At 36.9% G+C, this 25,761-nt stretch overlaps 1 protein-coding gene and 1 long non-coding RNA gene across 2 annotated transcripts in view; one reads left to right on the top strand and one right to left on the bottom strand.

Annotated features, from left to right (window-relative positions):
* PRKN (parkin RBR E3 ubiquitin protein ligase) overlaps nucleotides 1-25,761 on the top strand; it is a 675,844-nt gene that overhangs the window by 14,330 nt on the left and 635,753 nt on the right.
* Nucleotides 9,547-11,009, bottom strand: LOC132071705 (uncharacterized). The gene is made up of 2 exons (XR_009418179.1): nucleotides 10,860-11,009; nucleotides 9,547-9,973 (listed from the first exon to the last, which is right to left on the bottom strand). It is a non-coding gene; the product is annotated as an uncharacterized LOC132071705 (long non-coding RNA).

Below are 25,761 nucleotides of genomic sequence, written 5' to 3'. Positions count from 1 at the left end.
AGGTTGTGTGTATTTCCCAGTTACAGCAGAAAACTGTGTTACTTAAGCTTCAACTGTTTAGATTCTTTTGAAGTTCAGAGTCTAATATTTCAGTTAGAACATCAAAAATTGGTTTGTAGGTAATATGTTACACTGAAATGCAGTAGTTGTAAAGCTGGCACATATTCATCTCTGTTGCCCAGATTCGGAGTAGGCAGGGAGCTTCTGGCCAAAGACAAGCTCAGAGATGGGCTGGAATAGCTCAAGACCCCCACCTCTGTTAAGGGACTAATCCTACAAGTGTTTGTCTGCAGTGATGGCAGGAGAGATGGAATTGTCCAGCTGGAGAATCCTTTGGATTGTGAATTTTGTTTCCTTCTTATTTTAAGACTAGGTGTTTATTTTGTCATGGCTCTTTACATTATATGATTTCCTTTGGCTTCAGGATGGCAGATTTCTTTTGTGTCATATGTTTCATAGTCAATAAATTTGAGAAGCACTGCAAAATTAGGTATGTTTGTTTCTTTATGCCAAAACACTGAAGAATAACTTATGACTATAAAATTGTATTCTTTCAAATCCAGCTAACATGATGTACCTGCATGCTTTTCTTGAGTAGTTGTATTGATTTCAGTGAGGGGAAATGCTGCAATTATACAAATATAAACAGCTTTTAGATTTTCAAATATGTGAAAAATGCTGAAACATCTTAGTTGCTGTAACATTTGGTGTAAGAGTGTATTAAAGCAAAGAGCACATTAAAATTGGGCATTGTTTTTATAGGTTAATGTTGTTTTAATTGAATAAATTTGTAAGGTAGCAGTGTTTACAGGCAAATATTAATTTCACTTTCTTTTTAAGAAAAAAGCATTGTTCATATCAAATCATAGGTTTCTGCTAAAAAAAGTGTTTCTAAAACATATGTTGTTGCAAGGTAAGAATATAATTACGTGTGCTTTGGACAGTCATGTTCACAATCAGAAAAATGAATTAGATTGTACCTTTGTCTTGTGGCTGAAACAAATCTGCTATAGCTTCAGAGTAATGTCTGAGAGAAATCAAGACAGTGAGGTCAAAGAAATTCGTGTACTTCAACAAATAAAATCAGTCTGGTTACCCTTCATAATATATTGGTTAAATGTACCCTGCTTATTTGAAACATAATCTATTAATTTGGAATTGATTGGAGCATCTTCACATACTGATGAGGGTAAATCTAGAAAACTAAATTGAATGTGCAGTGCCAAATATGTAAGTGAATATAAGCTGCAGAACATGTTACAACCAAAGATGCTTTTTCTTAAGCATGGTGCATGTAGGTAAACATCTTTAGTTAAATTTCCATATTTAAGTTGTAGGAATAGTAAGAGTGTAAGTGTAAATGAGTTCATTACTAACCTCTTTGATGAAGTCTGGACCACTTAAACAGTTACCTGCTTTAGAATGGGTAAGTATGTACGATGGCAAATAAGGGAAGAAAAAGCTATTTTTAGAAACATGGACATATTAATTTTTTGTTTATTCTACTACAATTCCAGGATAGACTTAGTATAAATTTTAGGTTTTTTCTGCAGAGCTTCTGTCTCATTCAGTTTCCATTCAATGTGGCACTGTAATTTCTCCTTGTTTTCTCAGACTGTGCCTACCTTGTTGCGTCGTGTTGAAATCTGATTTGAAATTGGTGTATATGATCTTGTCTTTGATGATAAACACCATGGTACTGGAAGGTCTCCTAATCATTCCATCCCTCCTTGAAACTGGCTTTATTTGCTTTTAATATTTTGTTATTGGAATATTTCTTTCTGTATACTTAAAGCCCAGTAAAGAGAACAGGAATTGAATCAAGGTCATTCAATAGGAAACAGCAGGCAATCTAAATAATGAACTGTCCTACACAGCTTGATTACAATATGCAGTCTGCTTATACTCAGCCATAAGCCACAAAACCACATCTGTCCTGTAAGCATCATTTTAGTGTCATGCAAAGAAAGGCATAAATAGCTGGATTTAATACAATTTTTTTTTAAACTTGAAAAATAAAAAAAAATTACCCCGACTCTGAGAATGCTGGCTGTGAACTCTTGTTTTGTTACTGGAATGGTTATGGAGCTGTGTGTCAAACTTGATGAGAAAAGTAGTTTTAAACTATCAGAAGTGTATAATGAAGTCTGAAGTGGTGGTCAGAAGAATATACACCAACAGTGTCAAAACTACAAGCAGAAAATTTTGGTTTCTCTGTATGCATTGCACCTTGCTGAGGGGACCTCAGTTGGAGAGTCTTGAGTTTGGAGTATTAACCTTCAAACTAATGTTTCCCCAAACTTAGAAGTTATGCTGGTTAACATACTCCAGGATTATAAAAAGCTAGGGCTTTTAGAATGTGTTGCATTTTTAAAAATCTCATTGAGTGCTCAAATTTGTGATAAAATGCTGCTTTTTCTCGATAATTTATTTATTTTTAAATTTTATTTATTTTCAGGCTTCCCAATTATGTGATTTGCTCTCATTTAGAAGCAAATTCATATACCAAGATTCTAAGAAAAGGGATGGGAAAGCCTGGAAGTAAGCATGCTGTCCTAACCAGTCAATTTCACTTTTTAATGAAAGTGCCAACACAAAAATTTTTGTGTTTAGATTGCAAATATTTATTTGGTGTAAACTGATAAGCAGTCAAAACTAGTTATCTAAGAGATGTGATCTACTTAACAATTTCTATTTATATCCTAAAGAAAAATGGCCACATTAGCAGTAACCTTATGGGTAGTATTGGCAAAGTAGTGATTAAAATGATTCACTTTCTTAATTCTTTTTTTGGGTAGCTCTTAGTAGCTGAAGCAAATTGTAGAGATTTCTTTAGAAGGGGAGATCTTAACTGATTGCAAACTTAGTAAATATTCTTGTTAACTCTAGTTCCTTATGAACAGAAGGATGTAAATGTTAGGCCAGGGCTCACCTGCATTGTGATGACAGAAATTCCTGCTTGAATACAAGTGAAACGAGAACACTTTATGTCAGCAAAGATCCTGAGTTAACCTTTTTCCCAAGCATTTCAGAGAGAGAATGATAGTCAATTATTAGAAATACACACACATTCACACACGTGTGTGAGTGTATCTATCTATATATCACAAAACATGCAGAGTTGGATGAGATGATCAAGTCCAACTCCCAGCCCTCCACAGCACCATCCCTAAAGAGTCACACCATTTGCCCAAGAGCATTATCCAAACACTTCTTGAACTGTCAGGCTGGTGCTGTGACCACTTCCCAGGGGAGCCTGATCCAGTGCCCACTCACCCTCTGGGTGAAGAATGTTTTCCTAATATCCAATGTAAACCTCCCCTGACCCAACTTCAGGCCATTCACCCAGGTCCTGTCACCGGTCACCACAGAGCAGAGATCAGGGCCTGCCCCTCCTCTTCCCCTCATGAGGAAGCTGTAGCTGCAATGAGGTCTCCCCTCAGTCTTCTCTTCTCCAGTCTGAACAGACCAAGTGACCTTGGCTGCTCCTCAAGGCTCTTCATCATCCTTGTTGCTGTGCTCTGGACACTCTCTTAGAGTTCAATGTCGTTTTTACATTGTGGCACCCAAAACTGCCCCCAGCACTCAAGGCGAGGCTGCCCCAGTGCAGAGCAGAGCAGCACAATCCCCTCCCTTGCCCTGCTGGTGATGCAGTGCCCGATGCCCCCAGGACAGGGCTGGCCCTCTTGGGTGCCAGGGCACTGCTGGCTCAGGTTCGACTTACCATCAACCAGGACCCCCAGGTCCCTTTCTGTGGCATTGTTCTTCAGCATCTCATTTCCCAGCCTGTCTGTACATCCAGGGTTGTCCCATTCCAGGTGCAGAATCCAACACTTTCCCTTGTTCATACAAGGGAATTGTTGGTGATTGCCCAGACCCCTGATTTGTTGAGGTCTCTTGGCATGCCTGTCTTCAAGGGACTTAACAGTTTCTCTCATTTTTGTATCCTCTGTGAACTCACTCTGTATCCCTTCCAGTCCTGTGTCCAAGTCATTTATGAAGATGTTGAAGAGCACAGGGCCGAGAATGGAGCCCTGTGGAACCCCCCTAGTGACAGGTCCCCAGTCTGATGTCACCCCATTCACTGTAACCCTTTGTGCCTGGCCCGTGAGCCAGCTGCTCACCCATCCCATGATGTGTTTATACAGCTGTGTGCTGGACATTTTGTCCAGAAAGATCCTGTGAGAGACAGTATCCAAAGCTTTACTGAGATAAGGAAGATTACATTGACTGGGTTCCCTTGATCAGCTGAGTGTGATGATAAAAGGAAATCAGGTTTGATAAGCAGGACCTTGCTCTCATGAAGCTGTGCTGGCTGTGACCAATGACTGCATTGTCCTCCAGATGTTTTTCAATACCTTCAGTTTCTATAACTTCACCAGGCACTGAAGTGAGACTGACAGACCTGTAGTTAACAGTTTATAACACATGATGGATAGTGTATTGCTTTCACCATGATATTAGCAAAATTTTTAAACATCTCTCTAGTTTTTAATTCAACATTGGTTTGTACATATTAACTTAAACTTTTTTTTTCATAGAATCAACAGAATATCTAATTTCATTTAGCAGTATCAGTAGTTGGTGTATTAGGGTGACTGAGCATTCATGTTAGTTGATTTGGTCTGCAAGTCAATTTGCAGTTTCACAATATAGGCAACTTCTTCAAATGGTTAGGCAAAACAAAAAAACAGCTAAATCATCTCTTCCAGCACCTTTCTCATGCCAGTACTCTCACTTGTATCATTCAGTGCTAAGCTGATTCAAGTGTTCATATTTTCCCTTTTGTTCTAGTTGTGCTGAGTTTTAGCTCCTTGAACTGGGCCAGTGCCTCACTTCTCACATAGTGAAGGATTTCTCCCTAAGACCTGATCTAACTCTTCCCTTTTCAGGTTAAAGCTATCCCCCCTTGTCCTGTCACTACACTCCCTTGTAAAAGTGACCCTCCATCTCCCTTGTAGGCCCCCCTTAGGTAATGGAAGGTGCTGTAAAGTCTCCCTGGAGCCTTCTGTTTTCCAGTCTGAGCATTCCCAACTCTCTCAGCCTGTCCTCCTGGGAGAGGTGCTTCCCAGCCTCTTAATCATCTTCATGGCTCTCTTTTGGACCTGCTCTGGCAGGTTACATTCTTCCAATGTTGGAAAATCCAGAAACTAGATGCAGTACTCCAGGAGGGATCTTGTCAGAGTGGAGTAGATGGGGAGAATCACCTCTGAGGCAAGCTAGGAGTTGTTCTTTTAAACACAATAGAATCCTGTATCACTTGTCAGAGTTTTTCTGGGAGATCCTTCAAAGCCACAGAATTTCTGAAATTATTTAAGCCTGTTTCAGAAATTTCTATTTTGTGTTCCCAGTACTAGGTGTAGTTAACACTGGATTTACAGATGCCTGCAGAGAATTGCAAATGAAAAATGAGTAAATAGTAAATTAAATTAAATGCTCTTTTTGGGAGATACAAATGGAACAGTGGAGAAGCATTCCTGATTTTTGCTATGGCTTAATTGACTCATATGCTGTTTAGCTCTTGTAAAATTAAAGATAAAAATATCTTTTTAACCTGTAAGGTTTTTCTTTTAAGGGGCTAGTAAGAGTCTGCATAGGATTGAATGAGTATCCAGCCATGCAGCAGTCTGACTTCAGATACTGATGTGGTTATTAAATATTAAAGTTCTACAGTTTTTAATGAAATGATTGAATATTAATCAGTCTTTGCTCTGATTGAGGCAGTCTTTGCTCTACCCTGAATTTGGTTCATACAGTAGTAGACTTTCCATTCATTGTGGCTGTGGCTTATAGTAGAAGGAATTAATTAAATCTTTGTAGCCTTTTTCCCTTTTTATTCTGTTTATAACTCAATATAAAATTCAGTTTATTTTGTTGCTTTTCTTTGACATTAGTGGCTAGTAGGTTTTCTTCATTTTGCATCTGATTTCTAAAATAATTAATACATTAATCTTCTAATGTTTTACCAGAGTTTCTTGTAACATTGTTCAGAATGCCTTTGATTAGACAAGTGTTTATGTCTTGTATAAATAAACAGTCTTAGTATCTTCTCATTTCTTCTCATATGGTCATGTAAAATCCACGCAGATTTTTACTTCTCCTAAGATATTAACCTAAAATATTTTGGAATTTTCCACTTCCTTTACTAATTTTCCCCTATAGAAAGAAATTATAACTCTGCACATGCTTTGTAATGAGAGTTGTTAAGAGACCCTTTAAATACACCTATTTGCATTGTGCTTTTAAGTTTTGGCATTTTATCATTTTATAGTGGGAAATTACTTCATGGAGTTACTGTCCATGTTGAAAACTGGAATAGAAGGTCAATATTTTTCTCTTAAGCTCCACTTCTTTCTTTGCATTCAGCCCATGCTCTGTCTTTGTGCTCATTGATATAAACAGCCACAAAAGAAAAGGTGGACTGCTTTAAATCAGGATGTGATGCCTGTATGAGCTAGTGATGCATCCTGAACTTATTATATACAAACCCACAACAATCCGTATGTCTAAGAAGCAACAGAATAGGTAGTGATGGAGAGAATTTCTGTGTCCTATAGGCTTTACACAAATGCAGCAACAAAGACAATTTAATATGCAAAAAATACATATTTAAATAATGTTCATTGGAAAGACACGAGTCCATTGTACATACATACACAAGGTCACTAGAAGTTAAGTGAGCACATCTTCATATCATGTGTTTGAAATTTTGTAAGTCCCTGTGATGATGATATACCTCATGCTGTGAGAAGTTAAAAGAAACTGTTTGTCTTATAATGAGATGGGAATTGATTCCTTATTATTGGTTACAAATTATGATGATTTTGAAAACTGTCAATATTCTGGATCACTTTGAATATTCTGACATATGTTCAGTAGCATTGTAAGGAATGTGAATTTCAAAACCTCCAATTATTAAGAAATTAATTTAGGAATGATGCAAATGTTTCAACTTTTTCCTCTAGGCTTTCCCTTTTATTGCATGAGAAAATGTCATTCTAATATTTCTTTTTCAGTTTGCAGTTTCTTTTATTTTATTTTTCTTTTCTTTTTCCCTTTTTATAAAATTAATGTAGTTGAAACCGAAGTAAGACAGGTGCCAAACCTTTTTCTTAATTCCAGTTCAGCAGCCTGGGTGGTCAGAGTACAGGAACTTGACCCCTTTTTGTTGCTGTCTTGTGTGTTTCTCCCTTGTGAAAGCCAATACAATCTGCAAAGCCAGCATAGATAAAGAGCCCTGGAGGGTTGTGGTAGAGTAGCAAGACTGTTTTGTGACCATGTTCTGAAGGGAGACCACAGGTGACAGTATTATTTACTTTTGTTGCTCGGGGTCCAAAGAGAGAATAAATTGCTATTGATTTTTGAGACATTACAGTGAGGTGTCTGAATGCCTGCAGAATCGCTGGGTGGTAGGACAGTCAGAGTCTGCATGGAGACAGCTTTGGAAATCTTTTCCCCCTATTGTGTTGGTTTGTTTTTTTCTTAATTTTCAGAACCAGCTGCTAGAAAATTTTGTTGTTTATTACAAATATATTTTATCTCTCCAAAGAATAGAATTCAACAGCCATTTTATAACAATTTGAAATAGATGAATGGAGTTTGGAATATGGCCATCTGTGTACATTACTGTAAAGAAGAGAATGCTGAGCGTTGCATTAAATTAACCACTTCATTAAAGATATCTCTTTCAGAGGTATAACAATTTATAAGAAGAAAATCAGCTGTATGGAAGTGGAAATCATACACAGCTAGCAGTTTTCCCCACCCTCTCATCACAAAGCTCGTTGTTGCCGACTATTCACGTTTTACAGAATTGGTCTACAGAGGTACTTTGCCAGGTGGGAGAAAAAGGAACCCGCTACTTTCAAGTTTGTTGCTTGAAGATTTTCTAGCAATGCTACATCGTAGTGACACCTGCTGGGAGAGATCCGAAGGAAACAGCTGAAACCATGGCTGCTGCCTGTCAGCTCTTTTCCTTGAGTCCGGAGCTGTTCCCGGCGTGGCAGTCCGGGATGACGCGCGGTTTGTAGCTCCCCTGGAGGGCATCTGCTGTCACTCCTCTCCGAGGAGCCTGACTCCCCTGCCACATCCACTGAGCCTCACAAACCCACTCGCATGTCCTTGGACGTTTGGATCTCCCAGCTGGGCCTTAAATGCACAGCACCAAAGAGCCCAGGTGCATATGTAAAGTAGTGATGGAGAGTATTCAGAATGGTGAATCCCAGGAATTAACCTGCTCCACTAAGTGGGATGTAAAACAAGATTTCACTCTACATTAATTGATCAACCTTTGTGTGTTTGCTGTTCTGCAATGCCCAGCACCAAAGAGCCCAGGTGGTTACATAAAGTATTGATGGAGGGTATTCAGAATGGTGAATCCCAGGAATTAACCTGCTCCACTAAAGGGGACATAAAACAAGATTTCACTCTACATTAATTGATCAACCTTTGTGTGTTTGCTGTTCTGCAGTGATGATTTATGCCTGCATTCATACCTATTTGGCTGTTTACCGTGGGAAGAGGAATTTCTTGTGTGAAGAAGCTTTTCAGGACCAGCTTCCAAGTATAAATAAAGAGAAGCTTATTGATTCTAAGCCACAGCTCCCTCCCACACAAAAGCCAAATGGAGTGAAATTTCTTAGACATCTACCAATTGTAACTTTCAGTTTTCAAATCATGTGTAGAACTGTGAAACTAGCAAACATTTTTTGACAAAAGCAGTGGAAAGAGCAGTGGGATCGTGTACTTGTTTCTCAGCTTCTGTAGCCTCATTTTTGCTTGCATCTGGTATAGTTCTCTGATTTATAGCTCTTGGTGTATTTGTCTTGAGATTTGCCTCAAAACAAGCTGGATACTTGAGCCTGAGAAATAGCTATCTGATTTCTGTCCAGGATACTGCCTGTCAGAGACTTCCTGAAGATTTATGTAAAGCGGTCCCCTGAACAAAAGTGCAAGGCTTTTGCCTGTTCTTAAAGCTACAGAATCCTCTTTTATTTCTTTTCAAATTCTATGCAATTGTTTCTCTATTTAATTAGGAAAGTTCTCAGAAGTGAGACCAAAACTCAAAGAGTTTGAAAGAGTTCCCTATTATCTCCCCTAGGGACTCTCTCCTTTCCTTACTCTGAGGGCTCTGTCCTGGTACAGGATGATGGGTCTGGGTGAAGTTGTATTTCTGTTGCTAACAGCAGTGCTCAAAATTTTCTCCTATTTCTAGGTATACATATTATCCATCCATAAAAATTGTGTGAAGTTCAAGATCTAGTTAATTGCCACAGACAAAGAAAATACACTTTCTGGCTTCTGAGCAGTAGAGCTCTGTAAAAGATGAAAGACCCTGAAATTACCTCCCTTTATCTTTCCCAAGGAAGGGCTGCGTGTATATCCGAGACTGACAGACGTTAAGCCAGCAGCCTCTCCATAACAGTGAAGCCATGTAACAATGAGGCTGTGCCAGCAAAGATCAATAACTGCCCCTTAGTTGAAGGATAACAGTCTGTTCCTACCTGAACCAGTAGTTTGCCCATGACAAATAATCCTTGAAGATAATCAGATCACACCACTTGATTTAATTCACTTTCTACAGCAGGAGTATTTGTTCAATGGGCCACAAACCCCTCTGGTTTAGCATGATTTCATATATATTTGCTCATTCGTCTTACTCCACACTATTAAATTTTGTTTCTATTTCTTATATCCAAAAGGTCTTGCTGTATAGCTGTACAAATAAGTTTTCCTTTAAAACATTCTCTACTTTAGCTCCCTACAGCAAGGCCTAGTCTAGTATGCACCAGCTTCTAGAGAAATAGAACTTAAAGGAAGTCCTGATAGTGTCATTTAATACCGTCTGATGAGAGACTGGTGATGGTCTGCTCCATTTCTGCTGCTCCTGGCATACTCTTCCATCCAAGAAATCTTTTACAGCTAACTTTCTGTGGAAGCTTTTGGGCTGTCTTGTCCTGAGTTTTCTTGAGAGCTAAGAGAAAGTTCAAAAGTGAATTAGTGGGAGCCAGGCCAGCCTGAATTCCTAACACTGATGTTCTCTTGCTGTCCTTAGATTCTTCATTCTTGGATAATGAACTTCTCAACTTGTGTAATGGTTCTTGACCTTTACATTTGTACTTATTTATCTAAGAAATGTTTTACTTTGTAATATTTAACCTTTGAAACACCACAATGAATTTTATTTGTCTTTCATTAAGTACAGTATTATCTTTGTTTGGCTGTGCAGGTTATTGTCCCTTACAACACAGCACCTGGTATGAAATTAGTTAATGCTGTTAGTCTGCAGAGAAACTATTTTTATGACAAAAATAAAATTGCTTTGAAAAAAATGTACTTTAATTGAAAACCCATTTAAGGGGTAAAATTATATTATTGATTATGATCAAAATGTCACAGACGCTGATGAATTCATCAGTTTCTGGTTTAGACGTGTTTTAAATCTTTTAGTGGAGGCAGGTGAATGTGAATGAGGTGAATATTTTCAAATTATAGTAGCACATTACTTGTTATGTATAAGTTTTTTGTTCTTTTCAGTGTACTTGTGAATGGAAACAGCTTTTTAAGAGCTGCACTAGGAAAATAATACACAATTAAATGATTATTATAAATCAAGCTGAAATCAAACTGGTTTATGCCAATAAAAAGTATGTTTAAAAATCATGACAAATAGTTTCAAAGATTGCTGAAAAATTATTTAATAGTTACTCTGCTAGAGGAAAAACTGTGCAGTAAACAAGTGTAAGCAATTAAGTTTTCAAGTATAGTGAGAAATTAGACCAATAATCTTTTAGTAGAATAAGCTGCAACATCTTTCGTTCAAGTTTTCAGATCAAGATTCATAAAGCACTATTTATTACCTGCATTAATTTGAAGAATATCTATGATGAATCTGCATTATAGACTAATAGCATTGGTTTTTGTGGCAATGATAAACTCTTAGGAATGGTAAATACTCAGCAGTAACTGTATTTTCCAAGATGTATAGCCCCTTACTATGCATAGGAAATTCTACATGGAGTAGGTAGATAATAAATTAGCTAAATTTTTGAAGGTATATTACCTCTTCTTAAGTTCCTGCAATAATTAATCAGACCTGCTTGGTCAGGGCCTGAACACAGCTGATTCACTTAGTTAGCATCAGTGTCAATTCAAAACACATGTGTGACAGGAACCTTTCACACAGGCTGTGTGGGTGGTGAGAGAGCACAAACTGAGAGCCACAGATACCATTTGCAGCTACAGTTCTCTGCTTGCATAAATGTATCCCAAGCTAGGGCAGGGAAGCTGGTCATCCTACAGCTGGAGCTGGGATGTTTTATAGTTGTAATGGATTAATGAGATGCTAGATATGGCTTCTTTTAAATACCAAGGCTGGTGTAAATTGAGGCTCTGATCCCTCTGTGCACATAGAAACTCAATCACTGTGGTGAGAGGGGGGGAACCCTCTTCCTGGTCCTCTTTACAGCTTAGAGTTTTTCCTGGAAAGAAATTGTGGCTTCAGGGTGACCATGGCCTGGGAATCAGCAGTCAGGTGAATGGTCTGATGATTACACCATTGTATAAAAGGAATACTCTTATGTTTACTCTAACTGAAGTAAAATAGGTATCAGTGTGCTGCTAGCACAGTTTTGCACAGTCCTTTTTAAGCTGAGCTGTGAAGGCTGTACCTTCTTGAAAAAAGGGTGATGCCCCTTATGGCATGGTTTGTGATGGAAGGTACTTGCTTGCGATATTGCTGCTTCTTACACCTGTGGTGGTCTGCACTCTGTTTTAAAGGGTTTACAAGTGTGCTACATAAACTGTACTGAGACTCTGATGGTGGTTTTGAAAAAAAGTTGACAATTTTTTTTTTTTAATTAGTTCAGTTCCTCGTGTCCTACCCAAAGGACAACCTTCTGCTGCAGTGTGGGGAAAGCAGCAATTCCATAAATATATATGGTATATAAACCAGAATGTTTGTAGCATGAATCTACATACAGTTTTTTATAATGAGGTCCTTGTCTGCCTCCCTGAAAATACTAAGCATGCTGTTTTGCTTTCTAGAAAACAGCTATTTGGTTTACTTGAGTAAATACTAGCTGAAGGATATTATAAATACTAGTATATATCTTTGGTTTATTGTTTAACAAAGTGCTTGACTGTCCAGAGGATTTGGTGTGCATTCTTCAGGGCCAGGATATAGGAAGAAAAAGGGAAATAGAAACAAATAATTTTGTTTCCTATTTTTTTTTTTTTTGGCAAATGAAACCTCCTCCCCCCCCCCCCCCCCACTAATTACCATGGCCTTTGTAAAGGTATTTAATTGCTGTCCAATTCTTAGAACAATAAATTATAAAAATAAGATTGCAGGAAAAAGAGAATTCATGTTCTTTGTGGAACTCCTGAACATGCAGATTCAGTCACAGTCTCCTAATTCCTGCAGCAATTTCATCTGCATGTGGCTGTCCGTGTCAATCTGCTAATTGTGCTAGAGATAGTCACGAATATCGCAGAGCTGATAAGAACAGACTTCAAGTATTTGACTGCTGAAGCTTAAATTAGAACTGAAGTTGAATCTGGAGTCTAAAATGCAGAAGTAAATAATAGTAATAATAATAATTTCCTGTATAAAATGGAAAAAAAACCCATAGATTATGGAAAGTAGGATGCCACTACCAGATAAGCAGCTTCAAAGATGCCTGTGTTTGCAGGTTTAGCTGTCAGCAGTATCACAGGTACTCCAGGCTTCACTTTCCCAATAAAACAAGCTATCTTTTATTTAACACCAGCTAGTGTTTTCAGAAACTTGTATTTACATCTTTTACATCTTCCTCTTGCCGTAATGCCTCAAGAGGGATGCAAAACTTAGTAATGTTTTGGATTGTCTTCTTGTTTAGTTTTTTTTTTTGGGGGGGGGGGGGGGTGGAGGGTTTGGTTTGGTTTCTTCCTTGGGTTTGGGATGTTTTTGGGGAGAATCAAAATGCTCAAAAAGTACTTTTAAGTATTTATGATCCTGGGTAAAAGAAGAAATATTATACGTGATTTTGAGGTCTTGATAAATATTTTAAATCTATGTTGTAATCTTCTTTATTTTTTTCAAACTTGTTTTGAAAGTAACCAGACTCTTTGGATTTGGGATGTAATCTATTGAAAGGATAAAGAATTATGTCGATTATAATCACAGGCAGCACAAAGGTGACATGGGAGCTTCATCCAGCTTTGTTCAGGGATTGGCAAAACAAAGTTCTGAGGTTATAAAGTAGCAAAGGTGGGGTTTAGTAGAGCTTAAAATCAGGTGTTTCACTAACACAAAAGTAACAACTCTTAGTCATTATTGACTTGCATTGTGTTTGTAGCAGTGACCCAGAGGTGAAAGGCTCCACATCTCATTTCCAAACCTCTCAGCTATGTAGCCCTCCATAATTTAATTTGATGCAAAGCAATTATCAGGCGATTGATTTTTATTGATTGTGCTGTAGGACAGAAACATTTCTGTTGCAGCAGACAAGAACTTTTGGGATTGCCATGCACCCGTATTCACAGTAAGCAGAGGTACATTTAAAGCTATGTAACCAAAGCTGTTAATGACCTTAGATGACAGCAGATAGAATGTTTCTTCCTTTGCCTTTTGTGCCAGTGCATGCCCTCTGATCTATCTTAAAGTCTTTGAACTTTTTGTGTCCTTTATTTTGCTTTCTTGTGGTTTGCATGGATGCTTGCTTACTTTCTCCCCAAGCCCTCTAATTCTTGAATATTTTCTAGTATGTCTTTCTCCCTTCCTCCTTGCAATATTTTCCATTGCCAAGTCTTCCTCTTACATATGTTTTCTTTCCTTACTAGTTTCTGCCATGTTTGATAACCCTGTAATGCTGTTCTCTGGAAGCAGGAGAAAGGATCTCCTTTCTCGAATCTTTTGTCTTGTAGTTCTCAGGTTCTCTTGCTACTTGTGTGGGGATTTAATTGTTTGCTCCAGCAGTACTTGTTGTCTCAGCCAGTGCTCATTTCGCCTTCTCTGTACACATGAATTGCACCTGTAGAGCTTTCTTCAGAAAGCTACAGCACTAAGTGTACGTTAGTGCTCTAATTTAACCCATGTGTGTGGATGCTTATAATGTGTGGATGCTTCATGTAACAGGCACTGAATTGTGACATGCAGATTGTTTCAGATATCAAGTCCTTCAATTTGTAGCACAGTTGCCAATTTTTTCTAAGTTATTAAGGACAAGAATGTATACCACGTACTTTAATGCGGGAATATGATTTCTGACAGTCTCAGTATAATGTACAGAAAGTAATGTTGCATAGATTTAAGAGTATAAATAAAGTGGAGGAAAAAAAGGGATTTTAGGAGCTCTGAACTATCCTGAACAGTTAGAATTATATTTGCAATTTATTAGTTTATTGTAAATAACCTAATTTATTAGGTTATTGTAAATACCAATGTATTTTTTTTGAAGTGTATTCACTGTGCACTGATGGATTATTTTAACTCCCAATTTTAATATAAATTCCTCCACGATTATATTATTCTCTTGCAAGTAGTTTAATTGCATATGGAAAAAAAGTAACTGAAAATGAATCCTAACTTGTTAAAACTGAAAGAAAATGTTTTAAATGTTTTTAAATGAGGACTTTCAATAGAAGTTTTTTTCTGGGTAATTGTCTTGGTCTATAGATCTCGGACAACACTGTCAGCAAAATTGGTTTCACTGTTGCTCTCTGATAAAGATTGACCTGGAAATTCAGGTCATGAGTTTCAGTATGTGCAGTAGAAGACAACTTTATGGGCTACTTGTGGAAGTTGATAAAGCTTTTGAAAGAGCTTTGGGAAATCTTTCTACTGAAGCATTTTTTCTTGATGCAGTGACTTAGGAGACAGAACATTCTGCTGCTGATCTTTGTAGATTGTTTAATTCCCTGCAGTTCAAGGCAGATTGTTAAATGTGGCTGAAATGTGTGCTAAGAAGATAGAGCTTACTAAGTTTCATTATGCCACCACAGTTTTTGGCAAACTGATATTTGCACATTGTTGTAGTTGTCCTTTTAAATGTGATATTAATACTTTTAAAGCCACTTCCATCTGTGGGTTTTTTTTTCTTTTTTAATGATTCCAGCATGTCGCTATATACTGCAAGCATACTGTCTGTTGCTCATTTTGCCTTTATATTTACAAATGGAAATAACTCATTATGAAAATGTAGAAAATGATGGCACTGATGGAAAGCCATGCTATGCTTCTATATAGAATTATTACAGTATAATCTATAATATCTGTATTAAACTAGTCATTTTCTTTGATAAATTAATCATGCTTACTTACTAAATTAATGACAACTACTTGAAATCCTTTAAGAGTGATTTAGAGACATGTCCTCTGATTTGCAAAATTTGAGAAAGGGTTTTGTATCCATAGTCTGGAGGTTTGGTATGAGAGGAGAAAATTAGATACAGGACACTGGAAAATGTGGCTGCTGTTATACTCCCAAAATGTTAAGTTTGATAGAGTTTTCAGAAGTCAGTGAACACTTTGAGGGCATTTTTCCTGATGCCCCATTCTAGTCCCCATTTTCAGCTCTTAATCCACTACAGTTATGTTATTAGTCCACTCCCTTGCCCCTTTCAAATAAAGTTTTCTTATTTCAGGACAGACTGCAGCTGCACATCATTTTGGACAGACTTATGAACAAGACAGATATTCAGGGTTAAATTATTCCTCAGTCATTCTCTGTGGTTTAGGGTTTTTCTGAGCCAAAGTGTGAAGTTGCACTTATTTACTAGGCATTGGTAGCAATTTTTACTTGTACTTATCTATTATCTTTTGAACCCATCTATAGAGATAAAGAAAGCTTTGACTGGGGGAACCTGTTCTGTTTAAGAAGTGGCAGCAGGGCAGTTAAGGAAAGAATGATGTCAAAGAGAAAAAAAAGGCAGGCAATGAAATTCAGGAGAAATTTGTAGAAGCACGGAGGCTTCAAATGTCACAACGTGTTGACCAATGTAACATGAAAATGAATGTTGGGTATAAACAGTTAAGAAGAGGCATGTAGCATCCCACAGTTCGTGCTTCTGAACTCCATAATGAAACCTTGGGAAATTAAACAACATTATATGTATCAATCAAGGTTAGTGTATAATTGTTATAATGTTCAGGTTTTCATTAGCTTGATTTGTGATCAGCAGCAATTTCAGCAAGTTAAAATCCCTTTTGTGCAATTTGGGCATGGATGTCCTTAACTATTTTTCTGCAAAGCAGGAGAGTGCAATATTGAAAAGGAGTGAATGACTGGTTTACTACCTAACAATGAAGGTAATATAGGTAGTTTTAGAGTACCTATACAATTGGGAAGAGAAAGGTAACAGCTATTTTGTGAATTAAATAGGGGAAATAATGGAGGCAGATGAAACTTAGTAAAATATTAAAATCTGTTAAAATAATCCTCCTTAGCTTATTGAATAAAGGTAGAAATTAAGTAATGTCTTATGAATGTCTGATAGCAATTATCATTGGGACCATTTATTTGATCAGTTTGTGAAAACAACAGTGTGTCACGTCAATTGTTTTCGGTTGTTTTTCCAGTTTAAAGTAAACTCAACTCGCAAAACTTAAGAAGATTTCTTACACCTTTAGCTATTTCAGAAAGATATATTTAATATGAAAATTAATCTGTTCTTAAACCCCAGTCAGAGTAAGCCATATAAAATGAGCAATGTCATCAGTTCCCTTTGAGTCCCTTTGAATGCATGGCTTTGGAGAGTGCCCAGCAGCTCAGGGCATAGTCCAGCACATTACAGAACTGAAATCCTTGTCAATTTTCCTGATGCTTAAGTCATATTAGACTTGAAAAAAAAAAAAAAAGAAAAAAATTCATGGCATTCAGTGGAGGTGGATAGTTTTGTCTGCTCACTGACTATTGCAGAGCATAAGTCAGTGTTTACCACCCAAAATGTTCTTACTACTGAGTTCTTGTAAGTAGAGCAATTACAGCAACTCAGGTAAAGCAGCACAGAGAATCTAAAGACTCTCCTTTGTTAACAAAGCCTGCTGTTTTATTAGACAATTCAAAATAGGCACCAAAGGAGGAGAGCTCATGTGCTATGATACAGATCTCATATTTGCTTTGTATAGTATTTTCCCAGTTACTAGTATGCTTTCATTCAGAGACTTTGGTCTAGTGAATCCTAGGACACTTTTGTTAGGTTAAGGGTCTTGAAATTCTGTACTAGGACTCCTAAGCAGTGAAAACTTAATTTGAAATCGTTTGAGGACAGAATGACAGATCAATGGCAAGATCAGTTAAGTGTGGAGGGGAGAAATAAATTTATAACAGATAAATCACTACTTATTAATGGACTAATTAAATAGCCTAGGGTAATCCTTTGAATGATTCCTAGAATACAGTGTATTAATTGACAGCACTATGATGTTCTTAGAGTTATTTCTACTTTTTCTCCACATATTTGAAATAGAATATTGTTCCATACATAAGGAGAGTTCAATTTTATTGCTGGTTTATTGGTCAGTGAAGTGCAAGATGTAGTGATTACAAGCATTGAACAATAGATACAGAAATGAAATACCAACATTGTTCTTATTTGGTAGGTTTTCAATTTTGAGTCATGATATCACATTGAATCAGTCATCATTGCACACATAGTTAAAAACCTTTTCTCTTAGAGTATTAATAGATAGTGCATGTTCACTACTAAATCTGTGGCCTTTTTGCAGTATTATGGCAGTCAGACTTAATTACAGCCTCAGATGTCTGGGGCTAAGTTTCACAGTTTGCACACACAGGCATGCTTAAGCGTCTGGAAAAGTAACAAAGAATTACTGTAAGTTTGGATATAACAAGTGGGATCATGAAAAGAAATAATAAGTCATTTAAGATAGCGAAGACTTCAAATGAAAAAAGCAATCCAACTTAAAACATTAGGGAAGAGATTTTATATAAGCTGAATATATTTCATTGATAAACAGAGAATTCAGTTACAGAAGGTAGTGTTTTTAACAAGGAATGATCAGTACTTTGCTATTAATAATTTCTAGAGGAGTTTTATTCAAGGCAATGTTGATGTCCATCTTCATCTTTTGGGGAGGTGAAATATACCCAAAAGATAAATTGATTTAGGCTTCAATGTAGGTTGTGTGTCCAACTACATATCACTTCAAAGGAATTAATTGATTGTACAAGATTGATTTAAAATGTTTCTAATTCATTTTGTCACACTTTCATTAGTGTATGTGATGGCAATAATTCAGATAAATATTTGAAAGAAGTGGCTGCCTGTTAATAATTCAGTTTTCTTTTAATGCTGATACCAGATATGCATTTTGAAGGAGTGTGCACATCAACAACTTAATGTGGCTCATATTTGTATAGTGTATCTTAGGAGTATATGACTAAAATTAATAGAACAATAGTGAGTAAAACAGTATGAGTTAGATTCTCTCTGTCAAAGTATAGTTAACTTCAAATATCATCAGAGTATTTTGCTATATATTTCTTAGGAATTAAAAGAATTAATGGAATTATTTATGGAATTAAAATGTATTTTAAGCACATACTTATCTTATTTATATATTTGCCCTATAATAATATATTGTCATTAGGAATCTTACATAAATAGACTTATTCAGAAACTGTAATTTTCCAGTAATTTCAGTTTTGGCACTAAGCACTAGACAGACAATGGAAATATTACTGTGGTTAGCATTTACTTTTATTCAATTAATGAATAGTTATGAGAGAGCTTTCTTTCCTTAAGTGCAGTTATCTTCTTATGTTTTTAGTGGCTTGCCATTCATTGTTTCTAAATGAAGAATAACACAAGCTGTGGAATAAATGCCATTTGGGATTACAGTTGGTGATGACCCCCAGTCTGGCTCATCATTTGTAATATTTCTGTCTTGTTGTTCTAAAGATTTTCCAAGTAATTGAATCTTTCCTTTTAGTGACTGAACTCCAAAGGGGTTTTTCAATTCCCCTGTTGTCTTTTATAACCATAAAATTAAATTTTTTATCCCAGGGCTTCTGTGTTAGTAAAAATTCTGTAGAGAAAAATTAAATATGAAAGTCTTCTAACTGGGAAGAAAGGAGATTTAAATTCTCTTTACTAATCTATTCTGATAAAAAACAGCTTTTATAAAATTATAGGCAAGGAAATACATTTGTGGGTTTGCCATTAGAAAAACAAATGAATCCACAACAAGATAAAAGCATTACAGTTCAAACTACTGGGAGAATCATCAAGAGTACTCTGTGTACTTGCATTTCTTAAAGTGACATCTCCTTTAGATATCCTGACAGTTTTATAGAGCTTTCCAATTTATCTGCTCTTCAAGGCTAGTAGGATTTTTAGTATTTTTTTAACCTCAAAGGCAACTCAGTTCTGAACTGAAATGTGTTTTCTGAATCGTATTCTTCAAATTTTGAAACCAGTGTCTAATTCTCTCTGTCAGAAGTGGGAAAGGAGACAACATTGCATGACTTTCTTGGTGAGTTCTCCCAACTCAAATACCCTGTGCAGCTGCAGCACTGCAATAATACCTGCTCACCACAAGTCATGCTATGGGTTCATTGGACAGAAACAAGGTGGAGATAAGAGTTCTTCACTGTAAATCTTGTCTATTAGTGTTAGAAAATGAGGAAGGAGTATTTGCAAGAGAGGAGAAACAGCTTTGCTGTCTTAAACTAAAATGTGTTCTTGGTGGGCATAAGACAGAATTGAACAGGCTACTAAAACCTTGATAGCTGATTTATATAAAGAAGCCCTTATTTGATAGAAATCAGTTTACTGACAGAATTGTGACAGAACAAATGACACAAAACCAGTAAGAGCTTTCTTCAGCTAGATTATATAAATAATCCTGAAAAAAAGTCTCAATGATGAGATTATAGATGAGTTCATTCATTTTTGTAGTACATTTTCCATTTTAGAACAACTATGATAATAAGGTTATACTTTGAACAGCTGAGGTATACTAATTAATGCACTTTCTGTTCAACTTCACAAATTTTCCTTCATACATTTTGAATTTTAGATTATTTTTTCTTGGGCTTCTGAAATTGTATTTCAAAAACATAATACATCAACATTATGCCTCAAATATATGATGAACTCCTGACTCTCCCCAAGTTAATGTAGAAGACACACTAACTTCTTGTTTCACATAATTATTTTTACATTAAAAACAGACATTGAATGTCAGTTCAGGATATGGTAACTGGGATGCTAGGGTTGATTCAGACTATTGACTACTGTGTAATTGTCACATCCTGTTTATATATATGTATGTATGTATCTATGCTGCCCTTCTGACCTTTCAGTTCAAGGGTGAGATTTTAATAATCCTTTGGACAAAGCAAGCCATGCCAGGTATTGAATTGGGCATTAACTTACCTGACAACAGGATACTCAACACTTCAAGTTAATTGATTCTTTTAAAATTCAGTTTTGTAACGAAATGTGGCAGGTGCAAGAGTATGCACAGACAAATTATGTGTATACATCTGGAGGGAGTAATCAGAAAGAATAATGTTATTGAGCATCTTTCATAGTTGTGTTCAGTTTATAGGATCATTTTCAAAGTTGGAGTCTGATGATTCAGAGTTCTTCCAGATTGTCCCATGAAGACTAGGAGCCTGAAAGTTGCAAAGCTGCCATTTGAGTTTCTTTGGGATATCCTCCCTAAAAAGGACAAGATTAAGGGTTTTTGTAAACTTTAATACTGTAAAAACCAACTTTGTGCTTTTTCACCCCTTATTCTTCTGTCATCTTCCTGATGGCTTTGGCATTGGCTGATTGTCACCACTGCCATCCTTCTGTAGGAGCCAATGCATAGGAAGGACACAGCTGGCTGATGGTCCATGGATATGCTTCATAATTGCACCATGCACAGGTGTCTTCAATCTGGGACAAGATATTATAATGTGCAAGAGAGGTACCACAGCCACCTTCTAGATATGTGGGTGAATCCAGTCAGGAGTCAGTGTGAGGCTTGGTTCTGTAGAGCCCACAGTCTATGAAGAGGACAGAACAGGCTGTATTCGGTCTCAGGAAGAAAGAGCTGACAAGAGGTGTTGTTGCTGTCTAGCACTGTCTAATTGGATGATGCACAGTGAAAAGATGCTCTTTTCACAGGTGCACTGTGATAGGACAGGAGGTAACAGGCACAAGTTCTAAAAAAGAAAGTAATATATTAGGGAAAAAATAATCATGAGTACTAAAACATTGGAGTGGGCTGTGTGGGGAGGCTGTGGCATCTCCTTCCTTGGTACTAGTATCTTGACTGGACACAGCCCTCAGCACCCTGATATAATTGTGTCTGTTTAAGGCAGCTGTGTGGACTAGATGACCTACATAGGAAGGCCTCTTCCAGCCTTAATAGCTCTGTGGTTCAGCCCAGTCTTCCCATCAGTCATGCGGGTACTAAGTGTCTGTCACGCTGTCAGACTCCTTTTTCTCCTCATCTGTCTCTGGTATCAGCCTCCCCTGCATTTCAGAAAGACAGCTTAGAGAATAGTGCAGGAAGTGGCAGGACTGATCCATTAGTTCATACCTAACATTCAAATGGAAAGGAAGTGGGAATTTAATGGAAGCAAGACTGTGTGGTGGTTCAATCTTATTGATGGACAAATCTGTTTTAGAGGACTGGGGATCCAGTGCGCTATTTTAGCTGTTGATAACACCTGTGTCCATATCTTGGAAAGAATAATTTATTCTGGGCCATGGCTTTGTCAGCCAGATGCCTGGCTGCAATAACTGTTTTCTGAAGAAGCAGGTGCAGTGAGGCTGCTATAGAAAAAAGCAAAATGAAGGCCTTATATGTGGCCCCACCTTGTATATTCAAAGGACAGCTGTCTTTGTCAAGGTGTCCACTCAGGCAGCATTCTTTAGGATGGAAGCTAGTTGGTAACATGGATACAATTCCCTGGTTCCTCAGGCTCAGCTGAAGAAGCTGAATGGGGTGTGGGAGCTGGATCTGCCAGTGTGCAGCCATGCCCACCCAAGTGCTGGGCCCAGGGGCTGAGCCGGGCGTGTGGCTGGCCTGTGTGTACAGCACGTGTAGGCTCCGTAAGAGGCTGCACGAGCTGAGCTGGGAGAGTGGAGCCTGTGTCAAAGCCAATACATTCTGAAGGCAAACATAACACGCTCTGGGACCCTTCTGTTTTAATGTTTGCCTTTGTGAAAACTAAAAATCACCTGATAATCTGACAAATGCTGTTGGTAACCAGACTTATGGCAATGTCTACAGGTGAAAGTGGCATCAGTATAAGTAAATATTTTTAGAAATTCTTTCATTCAGAGAAACTACCTGCTGCTGGTTTCTAAATTGATTAACCTGGGAAAGTATGTCTTTTGTGAATGGAAAGGCAGGAATAAGGGAGTATAAGACAAAAAAAAAAAAGTCTTGCACTACAGAATCATTCACATTCTCAAAAGCCATTGGGACTTAGTGCTTATAAATGTAGTTTTCAAACACTTATCTATAACAGTGAACATTTGGCTGTGAGTGCTTTGCCACATGAGTTTCTTTGAAGTCAGAAGGCTACTGATGCTCTTGAGCACCATACTCTTTAGAAAATATTTGCAAGATTGGGGGTTTATAAACAGTCTTCATAAATGCAGGTTTCCTAATTGAAGTATCAAAGTATTGTCCCAGAAGGGTGATGACTTTGAACAGTAGCCATGGAGTGTTTGTGCAGTGTGAGGAACAGTCAGAACACAATCTGATTATAACCTCCTGGCAGCAGCTGTTCAAACATTGTTTCTCTGCTTCCATCTCTGCAGAGAATTTGTCTCACAAATATAAACAGTTAAATTGGTAGATCATCTTATGTGCTAAAAATAATGACTGCTGGTAAGTAATAAAAAGATTTGTTATTTCTTTTTCTAACTGATTACTCTAATCTTTTCAGGGAGGCAATTGGCAAACAAATGTTTTCTTGTTTGGGTACTCCATCCAAATTTTCCATTGGTCCTTTACAAAATGAAACAACTTCTGTGTCATTGAGACTGGCATGTTAGCAATGTTTTCTACTGCAAATCTTACTAACAAAGTTGGCTTAGAGGCTACAGAGTCAGTTACTGTTCTGTGAGATACTTTGCACGTACTTGGTGAAATGTTGCCTTGAACAAAAAAAAAATAGTCTGCCATTTCAATGTAGATGTGAGAGATGTGTACATGAGAACCAATCAACTACAATAATGCAAAATCATTCAAGCAAAACAAAGCAAACTACAGAGTAACAAGGTTCAGAAAGACCACCCTGAAAACACCCTTGTCTTTAAATAACTCTTGAAACAAACAAAATGAATATTCATGAAACTGTGAAACATTTATGGCATGAAATGAGGGCAAACATCAATGTTTTATCATCTTTTCTGGAAGCAATGGCTAGAAAATAATCTGGTGACAGATAATTAAACAATTAAAGAATTAAGAAATGAAGAAGTGTATACAGGGGGGAAATGCCTCTTGACATTACGTTGTTACATGGCTATTGCTATTAAGATGATTAGAAAACAATGCTGCAAAAAGGATTCTATATTTATGTTGCTTCCATACTACAGTCTAAGAAAATATTTCTAGTTTTTTTTTGTCTACTGCTAAGGGTTTTCAGCTGCTTACTTGGAAAATAATTCAGAAGTCTACTGGATCTCTGTCAGAAAGTATTTTATGAATAGTAGCCTACAGTTACACACTTTAAAACAATGAAATTATTCTGATGAAACACATTTCTTTTCCCAATCTCACTTCTTTCTTCTTTGTTTTCTAGAGCTAATATATTTAAGTATTTGTACAAGTCTTTCATATGGCCGTGTTTTCACTTTGTACCCAAATTTGGCATCTGAAGATGTAGTGAAGAACATGATTTCATTTCTGACTTCTTTGTTTTCTAAAAATGCTTTGTCAAGGTTTTTCCCATATAATTTTCACTGTTTGTGTTTGTTTTCTTTAAACTACAGAATAAGAAAAGTGATTAAACTATAACTTGTAATTCAAAAGTAGGCTGCAGATAATGCATTTGAATACCAGTTTTCAGTGTTGCAGTATCCCTGTTGTCATTCTGGCCTGGAAACTGTTTAAGGAGGATGAAGGAAATCCTTCTGTATTACTAGTACTAAGGGAAATGGAAATATTTGGAATGCAAAGTAGTGAAAATTTCTTAAATTATTCTTGTGCCACATGTAAAACATAAAATAGTGAAATTGTGAGTAAAAAGCTGTACTTAACATTTACAGAGGCAGAATCTTAATGTTAGCAAGCCCTTTGCTTATGGCCACACTGAAATATGAAGTACTTGATGTTACAGTTAGCAAGAGCTAGGAGCAGGCATTGAAATCTATTGTCACAGTGTTATTTTCCAGTACAGTAAACTGGTTTGCAGATTGTTGCTAAATTATCACATTTACTGCTTTGGCACAGATTTTGATATTTCCCCCCCCCCCCCACACTTGCAGTTCTCAATTTTTTAAATTTTTGCATGTTTGTTTGTTTCTAATGATTGTCTGCGTTTGAGGCAATAAAGACTAAGGACAGTAAGAACATCCCATAATTATTTCATTTGTTGCACATGTCCTCCCCACATTCCTCAGTTACTGCTCAATACAGAGCAACAAATTATTGTATTACAAAGAAAAAACAGGAAAGGGGGTAGGGGTCAGAGCTTATTCTCAGAGACACTTCAGTAGATTAGGAAATTTGGAACACTGACCAAACTTGTGCCTTCCTAGTGAGGTGAACAGGAGCTGTATTGAAGTGCCCTCAAGTACCAGAAGCCTTAAAACATTCACAGTGAATATGAGTTTCAGTTCCTTGGCAGTACAGCTGCAAGGAACTCTTGAAAAGTTGTTTTGACACTTCAGACAAATAATGCATCACCCTAAAGTTTTGTCCAATGTTTCTGCAGGACACTTTTATTGCAAATCATGAAGGTTTTTATGTGGGTAAATGTTTCAGACCTCTGTGCGTTTCTTTTTCTCTGAGTTACTGGTATAGCTTCTTAATTCACAAAAACTACATAATAACAGGAGAATTTTTATGTGTATGTTTAGAGCATGTCCTAAGTAGACATGTCTTACTAAACAATATGTACAAATAATGCCATCCAGACTAGATGTTTTGAAGAACTTGGCCAGGGCTAGAAGTGCTGTATTTCAGAGTATATTTAGTATCCAGTATATTAAAAATAGAGCCAAAATTAATATCTAGCAGTTAGGTCACCAGAGGTTCTGAATTAATTAGTAATTGATTTGGTTTTCAGTACAGAGGTACACTACATTTTTAACTTCTATCTAAACATGAAAAATAACATTAATTCTGTTAAAAATTCAGCAAATGAATACAGAAAGCACGTACAGTCTAAAACTTAAAAACTAGCATCCCCATAATGATGTACTTAACAGATTTTATATCAGTCACATAGTGTAGTAGAATATCTATCTCTGTTTTTCACTAGAAACACTTTTCCTTTAAATGGGGATGTGTTAAGTGGTGTTACAGCTGCAAACATTATGTCAGTCTGCAGGTATAAATTAAGAAAGCTGAGATGCCACTTCCAACAAGTGATTGTATTTTAGCAATTAAAAGAGTGGGTTTTTTTCATTGTCTAAAAAAAATTAAGGAAACAAGTGATGGAAATCATATTTCAGGTATTTACCTTTCGATACTGTCTGATTAGTGGTTAATTAAGCTTTACTTTGAAAATATTCAGAAACTAGACTTACTGTCATCAGAAGTCTAGCTGACAGAGCTTCTGTCTGGAATATATCATG

This window comes from Ammospiza nelsoni, chromosome 3, assembly GCF_027579445.1.
Source record: "Ammospiza nelsoni isolate bAmmNel1 chromosome 3, bAmmNel1.pri, whole genome shotgun sequence".
In the NCBI taxonomy this organism is placed as follows: Eukaryota; Metazoa; Chordata; class Aves; order Passeriformes; family Passerellidae; genus Ammospiza; species Ammospiza nelsoni.
Note: the sequence above shows the minus strand (reverse complement) of the source record. Positions and strands in the feature narration are given on the sequence as shown.